General features: G+C 38.9%; 1 pseudogene; it reads left to right on the top strand.

The window, feature by feature from the left end:
- Positions 1-7865, top strand: part of LOC133646095 (protein ABHD14A-like) — a 46278-nt pseudogene that overhangs the window by 11502 nt on the left and 26911 nt on the right.

Here is a 7865-nt window from a genome sequence, read left to right as displayed (position 1 = left end):
GAAGAATCAGCGCTCCGATAAAACACACTTTATACTACATTAAAAGTAACGTAAAATAACGCAGTAACGCATCATGTAGTAACGGTAACTGAGTTACTGAATATAAAAAATAACGCGTTAGATTACTATATTTTCCACACTATAAGGCGTTACACTGTACATATATATATATATATATATATATATATATATATAGATATATATATATATATATATATATATATAGTATATATATATATATATATATATATATATCATATTTTCCACACTATAAGGCGCACCTAAAAACCTCCAATTTTCTCATAAACTGACAGTGCGCCTTATAATCCGGTGCGCCTTATATATGGACCAATATTGAGCCACAACAAACCTAAACTTCATTTTCATAAAGTTTAGGTCTCGCAACTACGGTAAGCAGCCGCCAACTTCTTTTTCCCCGTAGAAGAAGAAGCGCTTCTTCTTCTACGGTAAGCAGCCGCCGACTTCATTTTCCCCCATAGAAGAAGAAGCGCTTCTAACCCAAAAATGGCTCCTATTAAGAGACACGCTTAAGACGCAGAGTTTAAACTCAAGGGGATCAGTCACGCAGTAGAACACGAGAATAGAGCAGCAGCGAGAGAATTTAACATAATGAATCAATGGTGTTTAATTCGGACACTGAAGAAGAAGAATTCGAGGGATTCGTGGGATGAGGAATGAATAACTTCATAAAGTGATCTTTACATGTTTATTTTGTGTGTTGTGTGACATTAACGTTTGAGCAACGTTGAGTTATTGATATATTGTTATTGCTCTGCACTATTTCGAGTGTTACTATATTGTGATTGCACTAACGTTTGATTTACCGTAACAGCATCACTGTATTACGTGTTTATTGAATCAGGGAAAAGTTCCCCTCCACTACGTGATATAAAATGTTGCACTACATGTTATACCGTGCTGTTGTTAAAAGATAAACAAAACACCACGTCACTGACTTTACCTCGGGGAAAATAATAAAACAGCTGTTTATTCATTTTGGGAAGTGACAGAGTTGTCAGAACGCTGGTTTGTAATCTATTAATAAAGTTTGACTGACCTATCTGACTGTTTTGTTAACGTTCCCTTTAGCGCAGCTCCATCTAATGATGCACAGGTGCGCCTTATAATCCGGGTGCGCCTTATATATGAACAAAGTTTTGAAATATGCCATTCATTGGAGGTGCGCCTTATAATCCGGTGCGCCTTATAGTGCGGAAAATATGGTACATACACATACATACATACATACATACATATACATACATACCTACAGACCGGCCCCCGGCCAAATTGTTGTAACCCAATGCGGGCCCCGAGTCAAAAAGTTTGGGGACCCCTGCTTTACACAAACACACCAGTGCAGGGGTGTGCATGCGAAACAGAACACTAGTGCAGTTAGGAGCGCACAAAAAGACTATATGGAAACTCAAAACAAGACTACGCTTACGGTGAGGCTGTGAGAAGAAAAAAACAGCGTGCCATAGCGGTCAATTCTCAAGCGCTGACTAAAACGCGAGGCTGGCTTAATTAGGCTGTTGATTACGAACTCAACTCAGGTGGACCTAACAGCGCTTCGAGGCCGGTGTCAAGTCGCTTCAAGGACTAACTAAAACAGGAAGATCAAGAAGGACAAACTAAAACAGGAAGAGAAACCAAAATAAGAGCGCTGGTCCGGAACTAAATCCTCAAACACAGGAATATGCCTACAAAATAAAGTGTGACAAGCCGTGACAGATCTGAAAAGTAATTTTTAAAAAGTGATGAATTATATTTACTCGTTACTTAACCAAAAAAGTAATTTATTTTTTAAGGGAATTACTCTTTATTAAATGTAATTAAATTACTAGGTAAAGAAATGTATGCGTTACTTAAAAAAAAACAACTAAAAATATGTCATTTGACATATGCAGTTGAAAGAAGTGTCATAATGAGTGCAGCGTGTGCGTGCCTGTGACTTTAAAAGGCGGTGTCTGTTGCCAAGGATCATCATCAAAGGATATTAGGATAGGATAGGATAGGACTTTATTGTCATTGCACGAGTACAACGAAACTATGTTTTCAGCACAAACCCGTTCAAGATTAGACAAACAAACAGTGTACAGGGTTACAGAACAGGAACGCTGATGGGTCGCCAAAGGCGCGCCCCGTAAAAGATAAGAAAAAGGTAAAACGCTAGGGAAGAAGATGGGTAAAAAAATACAATCTAGACTGGGCTCCTAAGGGGGCCTAGTCTGGAGTGGGAAAAAACCTCCATGCAATGCACACATAAACACGTTTCATTTAATCACGACAACTCGCAAAAGAGGGGCGGGGAGTTGGGGCCCCGGAGGTCGACTGCTGCTATGAAGCGCTGCCAGCCGTCCATCACCCCGAGGGGAAACAAGCGGTGGTGAAGGCGTGGGGTGGGGGAGGGGGTGTGTGTATGTATGTGCCCATTGTCTTGGGTGTGATGATGTAATGTTCATAGACTGGGGCCGTTCTGCATGCAAGCAAAAGTTCGACTCCAGGTGTCCTTGAGGAGGGAGGGAGGTCAAAAGCGTCCGTCATTGAGGTGTCCTTATATATCGGTATTATATAAAATACATACCTCTTTCTATAATATACCGCTATAACTCGTAATACCGCCCAGCGCTTTTTATTCATATACTCGTGTCATTCTCCTGACCTGTTGAGCAGCTGGAAGAAATCACATTGTTCTAGCCGCTTATAGCGTGATGTGTGGCGTCCATTTTTACTCGTGCCCTTTAAAGGGCAAGCGCTCAAAAGGGACGTAAGAGTGGAAACTGTTACATTTCACCAGAGCTTGATGATCAACAGTTTCAGAAAATGTTCCCCACATGTGTTATTTTATGAGTGCTTGTGTTAGACAGCACCAGGGGGGCACAAACACCCGCGCACACACACACACACACACACACACACACACACACACACATAGCGACAACAATGGCAGAGAGCAAACAAGCAAGTTGGAGAGAGAGAGAGAGAGAGAGAGAGAGAGAGAGAGAGAGAGAGAGAGAGAAGTGTGTCAGCTCTATGGCGGATGGCAAAACAAGCAAATTACAGAGCGCCGGTAAAAAAGACAGTGGCCTTGTCATCCGCCACTTCCAGGAAGGATTTCCCAAATTACAGTAGAGTGACAAGTGGGCTGCCCCTCACTTTTGTAATGCACAGCTACAACGGTGTTTGCGGTATGGCAAAAAATAAAAAAAATAAAAAATAAAAGGCCACTGAAAATGGTCACGGGAGAGACAGTTTGTGTCAAAAATAGCAGGATTTTTGTCTTTGGCCACTATAAATAATTATATTTCACAAATATTCTGCAAAGGCTAAACCAGGGGTCCCCAAACTTTGTGAACCGGGGGCCGCATTGGGTTAAAAAAAGTTTGGCCAGGTGCCGGGCTATATATATATATAAATATATATATATATATATATGAACTGTATATATATAAATATATACATCCATCCATTTTCTACCACTTGTCCCTTTCGGGGTCAGGAAAAAACACAGACTATTTAATCCCTACAAGCCTGTTTCGCAGGTTTCCCAAATATGTATTTGTGTATGTATATATATATATATATATATATATATATATATATATATATATATATATATATATATATATATATATATATATATATATATATATATATATGTATATATATATAGATAGATAGTTGAGGTTACTGTGGTTTATCCGTTATACAGTGCTCAATACCAGGGTACAGCGGAATATATGGAAACTCCCCTGAAGAGCAGGGAAACCTGCAAAACAGGCTTGTAGGGATGAAATAGCCTCTGTGTTTTTTCCTGACCTAACATATATATATATATATATATATATATATATATATATATATATATATATATATATATATATATATATATATATATATATATAAATATGTGTATGTGTATATATATATATATGTGTATATATAAATATGTGTACCGTATTTTTGGGACTATAAGTCGCAGTTTTTTTCATAGTTTGGCCGGGGGTGCGACTTATACTCAGGAGCGACTTATGTGAAGTGAAGTGAAGTGAATTGTGTTTATATAGCGCTTTTCTCTAGTGACTCAAAGCGCTTTACATTGTGAAACCCAATATCTAAGTTACATTTTTAAACCAGTGTGGGTGGCACTGGGAGCAGGTGGGTAAAGTGTCTTGCCCAAGGACACAACGGCAGTGACTAGGTTGGCGGAAGCGGGGATCGAACCTGGAACCCTCAAGTTGCTGGCACGGCCACTCTACCAACCGAGCTATACCGGTTGTGTGAAATTATTAACACATTACCATAAATAAATAAATATATATATATATATATATATATATATATATATATATATATATATATATATATATATATATATATATATATATATATATATATATATATATATATATATATATATATATATATATATGTGTGTGTGTGTGTGTGTGTGTGTGACAATCATTGGTGTTTAAAAAAAATCTATGTTTAATTTATAATCTGTCTCGTTGCAGATTAGACAAATTGCCTTTTCAATACACTGAACAAAAAAAAAGGAATATGTCTACTGATGTTTAAAAACTCTACACTCGGAGTGTATTTTACGTTTCCCTAACAATTTCGCCATTTTTTCCCCTGTGCACTAATTGACTGAAAGAGTGCGCACTTGCCGCGAGCTCGCCCGACACTGCGGCGTGAGCGTGATGACGTCACGTTATCAATGGGAAAATGCTTTTTTAGACAATAAAACCCGAGAGTAACAAGCGGTAGAAATTGGATTGATGGATGGGCTAGAAAGGACAGATTAAAAAAATATTTTTTCATTTTTTTACTCGGAACTACCCGCGGGCCGGATTTTGGACGCTGGCGAGCCGTAAGGCCACATTAAAGTGGCCTTATTTTATATTAGAATGTTCAGACTAATGTATGTATGTACGTATGTTTAAAAATGTGCTCGATGATAGAAGTGCCATACCATGAGGTTGGCCTGTTTTAACTTATCCCTGCGTTCGTTTTTATTGCGGATGGGTACGAGAACTTTGAGGGATTTCTAAGACTTTCTCACGTCACAACTTTAGGAAGTCCTTGTATGAAAAATGAGGTGTCCAATGGTAATTGGCTGCTCAGTACCACACTGTCTCGTATCGTTTTGTCTTTAAAAAGTGTTTATCAGACTTAGACTTAGACAAACTTTACTGATCCACAAGGGAGATTGTTCCGCACAGTATGGAAAGGGTAATGCAGGTATAAAGTGGACTAAATATACCGTAGTAGCAATATCAAATATCACATGTATGTAATATTTAAATATTATATATACTGTATATAATATATCAGACCTGGGCATTCTGCGGCCCGCGGGCCGCATCCGGCCCTTTGTGCGTCCCTGTCCGGCCCGCGTGAGGCCAATTATAAATTACAAAATAAATTTTAAAAAGTATCTATGTCGAGTGTGCAATACAACGGTGCTGCTTTTGTTTTGAAAATCGTTATTTGTATTACTTCCGTGTGGACGTATGCGTGTGCGTGATTGTGAGTGAATGTGAACAGCTGCTATCACAAATTACAAAATAAAGTTGAAAAAACATCTATGTCGTGCGCGCAATACAACTGTGCTGCTTTTATTTTGAAAAGTATTATTTATGGGCGTGTGTCCGTGTGTAACCTGCGAGTGAAGGTGCACATGCAGCGACAAGTGATGCACGGTTTACACCCGAGACGCTAAAAAGAGAAAAGTTGATGAAGAATGGCGTGTTTCCAACAAGACATGGACTGCAAAGCAACGTTCCCTCTAAGGTGCGCGCCTGCACAATTGCGCACTGCTCAAGCGTCCGCTGCGCGCAGCAAATATATGCCGCGCACCAAATCAAATCCCATCTGAATTCTAAACAAAATAAACATATTTATTCTATGTAATTTTGCAATGCAACTTTGAGTGACAGTGACAACAAGCGGCCCTAACGGTGTTCGTCAACACCGTTCAATTGAACACCGTTCAATTATTGGAACGTCTATCGAGATGCTTCGAGGACAGGAATTATATTGATCACTTTATTGAGCAAAACTGTTTATATTCGGACATAACCACACCAAAAACATGAGTAAAACAATTCTATCTCGAAAAACTAGTCATTTTCTGCCGTACAAACCAGGCCAAAACCAACTTGTCATCTGTCACCAACACGCATAGCACTAAACCACTGGTGCGTTTATGGCCACACAAAAAGTCGGACAACTCAAACACCACACAAAGTTACACTATGACTCCTCAGTCATACGTGTGCTTATTTTACTGTCATTTATTATTAATGTTAATTTATTTATATTAGTCATGGAATGCTGTTACACACACTATGTTGAAGTATTACTATTATTATTATTATTATTATTATTATTATTATTATTATTATTATTATTATTTATCTTACGGTATATATCAAAAATAATATTGAGCAAAATTTAATTGAAATATTGTCGATGTGGCCCTCCAGCAGTGCTCGGGTTGCTCATGCGGCCCCCGGTAAAAATTAATTGCCCACCCCTGTAATATATACTGATATATTATTATATTACATAATAAATACAATATATAACAACATCCAATTACCATGTACAATATAACAGTATATGTAACAGCTGCAGCATAAAATAGAGAGTAGATCCAGCAGAAAATAGACATTATAAACAAAGAGAGGTAGCTAACATAGAAAGTGTCAGGTAATAGACAGATATCATCTACTGCTGTATGGCGAGTGATTATACAGCTGCATGGAGTGCGGACTGAAGGAGATCTTGAATCGAACACTGTGGGAACGAAGCTGAAGGAGCCTGTTGGAGTATGAGCTCCGGCTGTCCCTCAATTGTCAGGTGGAGTGGGTGGGCAGGATTGTCCATGATGGCGAGCAGTTTGTCCGGCGTCCTCCTGTCCCTCACTGACACAAACGCCTCCAACTGCGTGTCAATAGTTTGGCCGGCTTTCTGGATCAGTTTGTCAATCCGGTTTAAGTCCCCCAACAAACCACTGCAAAGTAGAGGGCACTGGCCACAACAGACTGGAAAAAGATCTCCAACGGCTTGCTGCACACATTAAAGGACCTAAGCTTATCAATCAATCAATAAATTAATCAAAGTTGATTTATATAGCCCTTAACCACAAGTGTCTCAAAGGGCTATGTTAGGCTTTTGCCAGACGACGTTTTTTCGAGAAAAAAAAAGTTCAACTCGGGATTCTCCAATAATCGTCAAAATTAAATCAAATTTCCAGTTCTTCTTTACATGTACTGTAACCGCAGTTGAGGTGGGGCATGTCACCTCGGACCCATCGCAACAAAGTCGCTAGGATGGAAGACCTGTCAAGCGTCATGCGTCGAGTGAGATGACGGAGGTCATAGTGATTTTAAAAATGCAAACGAGGTGGCAGCGTGCAGTAAAAAGGGTATTTATTGATTAAACAAACAAAACAAAAAGCGAGAGCAACAGGGAAGTGCTCTGAATGAACAGACTATGAGGGAAACAAAACCAAAATGCTGGAACACAGCAAAAAGCCTTCAAGGAATGAAGGCGACCACAAAGTACGTGCGTACTTGAGCTCAACAAGGAAGGAATCATCAATAGTGAATAATGTCCCGACAAACCAATGGCGTCGCAAGCTCAACTTAAATAGTGCTAATTACAAACCGAAAACAGGTGAGGGGAAAAATGCTGGATGACAGGCGTATTATATATATACATATACATATATATATATATATATATCGTAATTTTCAGAGTATAAGTCGCTCCGGAGTATAAGTCGCACCGGCCGAAAATGCATAATAAAGAAGGAAAAAAACATATATAAG

Source organism: Entelurus aequoreus, linkage group LG01, assembly GCF_033978785.1.
Source record: "Entelurus aequoreus isolate RoL-2023_Sb linkage group LG01, RoL_Eaeq_v1.1, whole genome shotgun sequence".
NCBI lineage: Eukaryota > Metazoa > Chordata > Actinopteri > Syngnathiformes > Syngnathidae > Entelurus > Entelurus aequoreus.
This window is presented reverse-complemented; position numbering and strand designations above follow the sequence as displayed.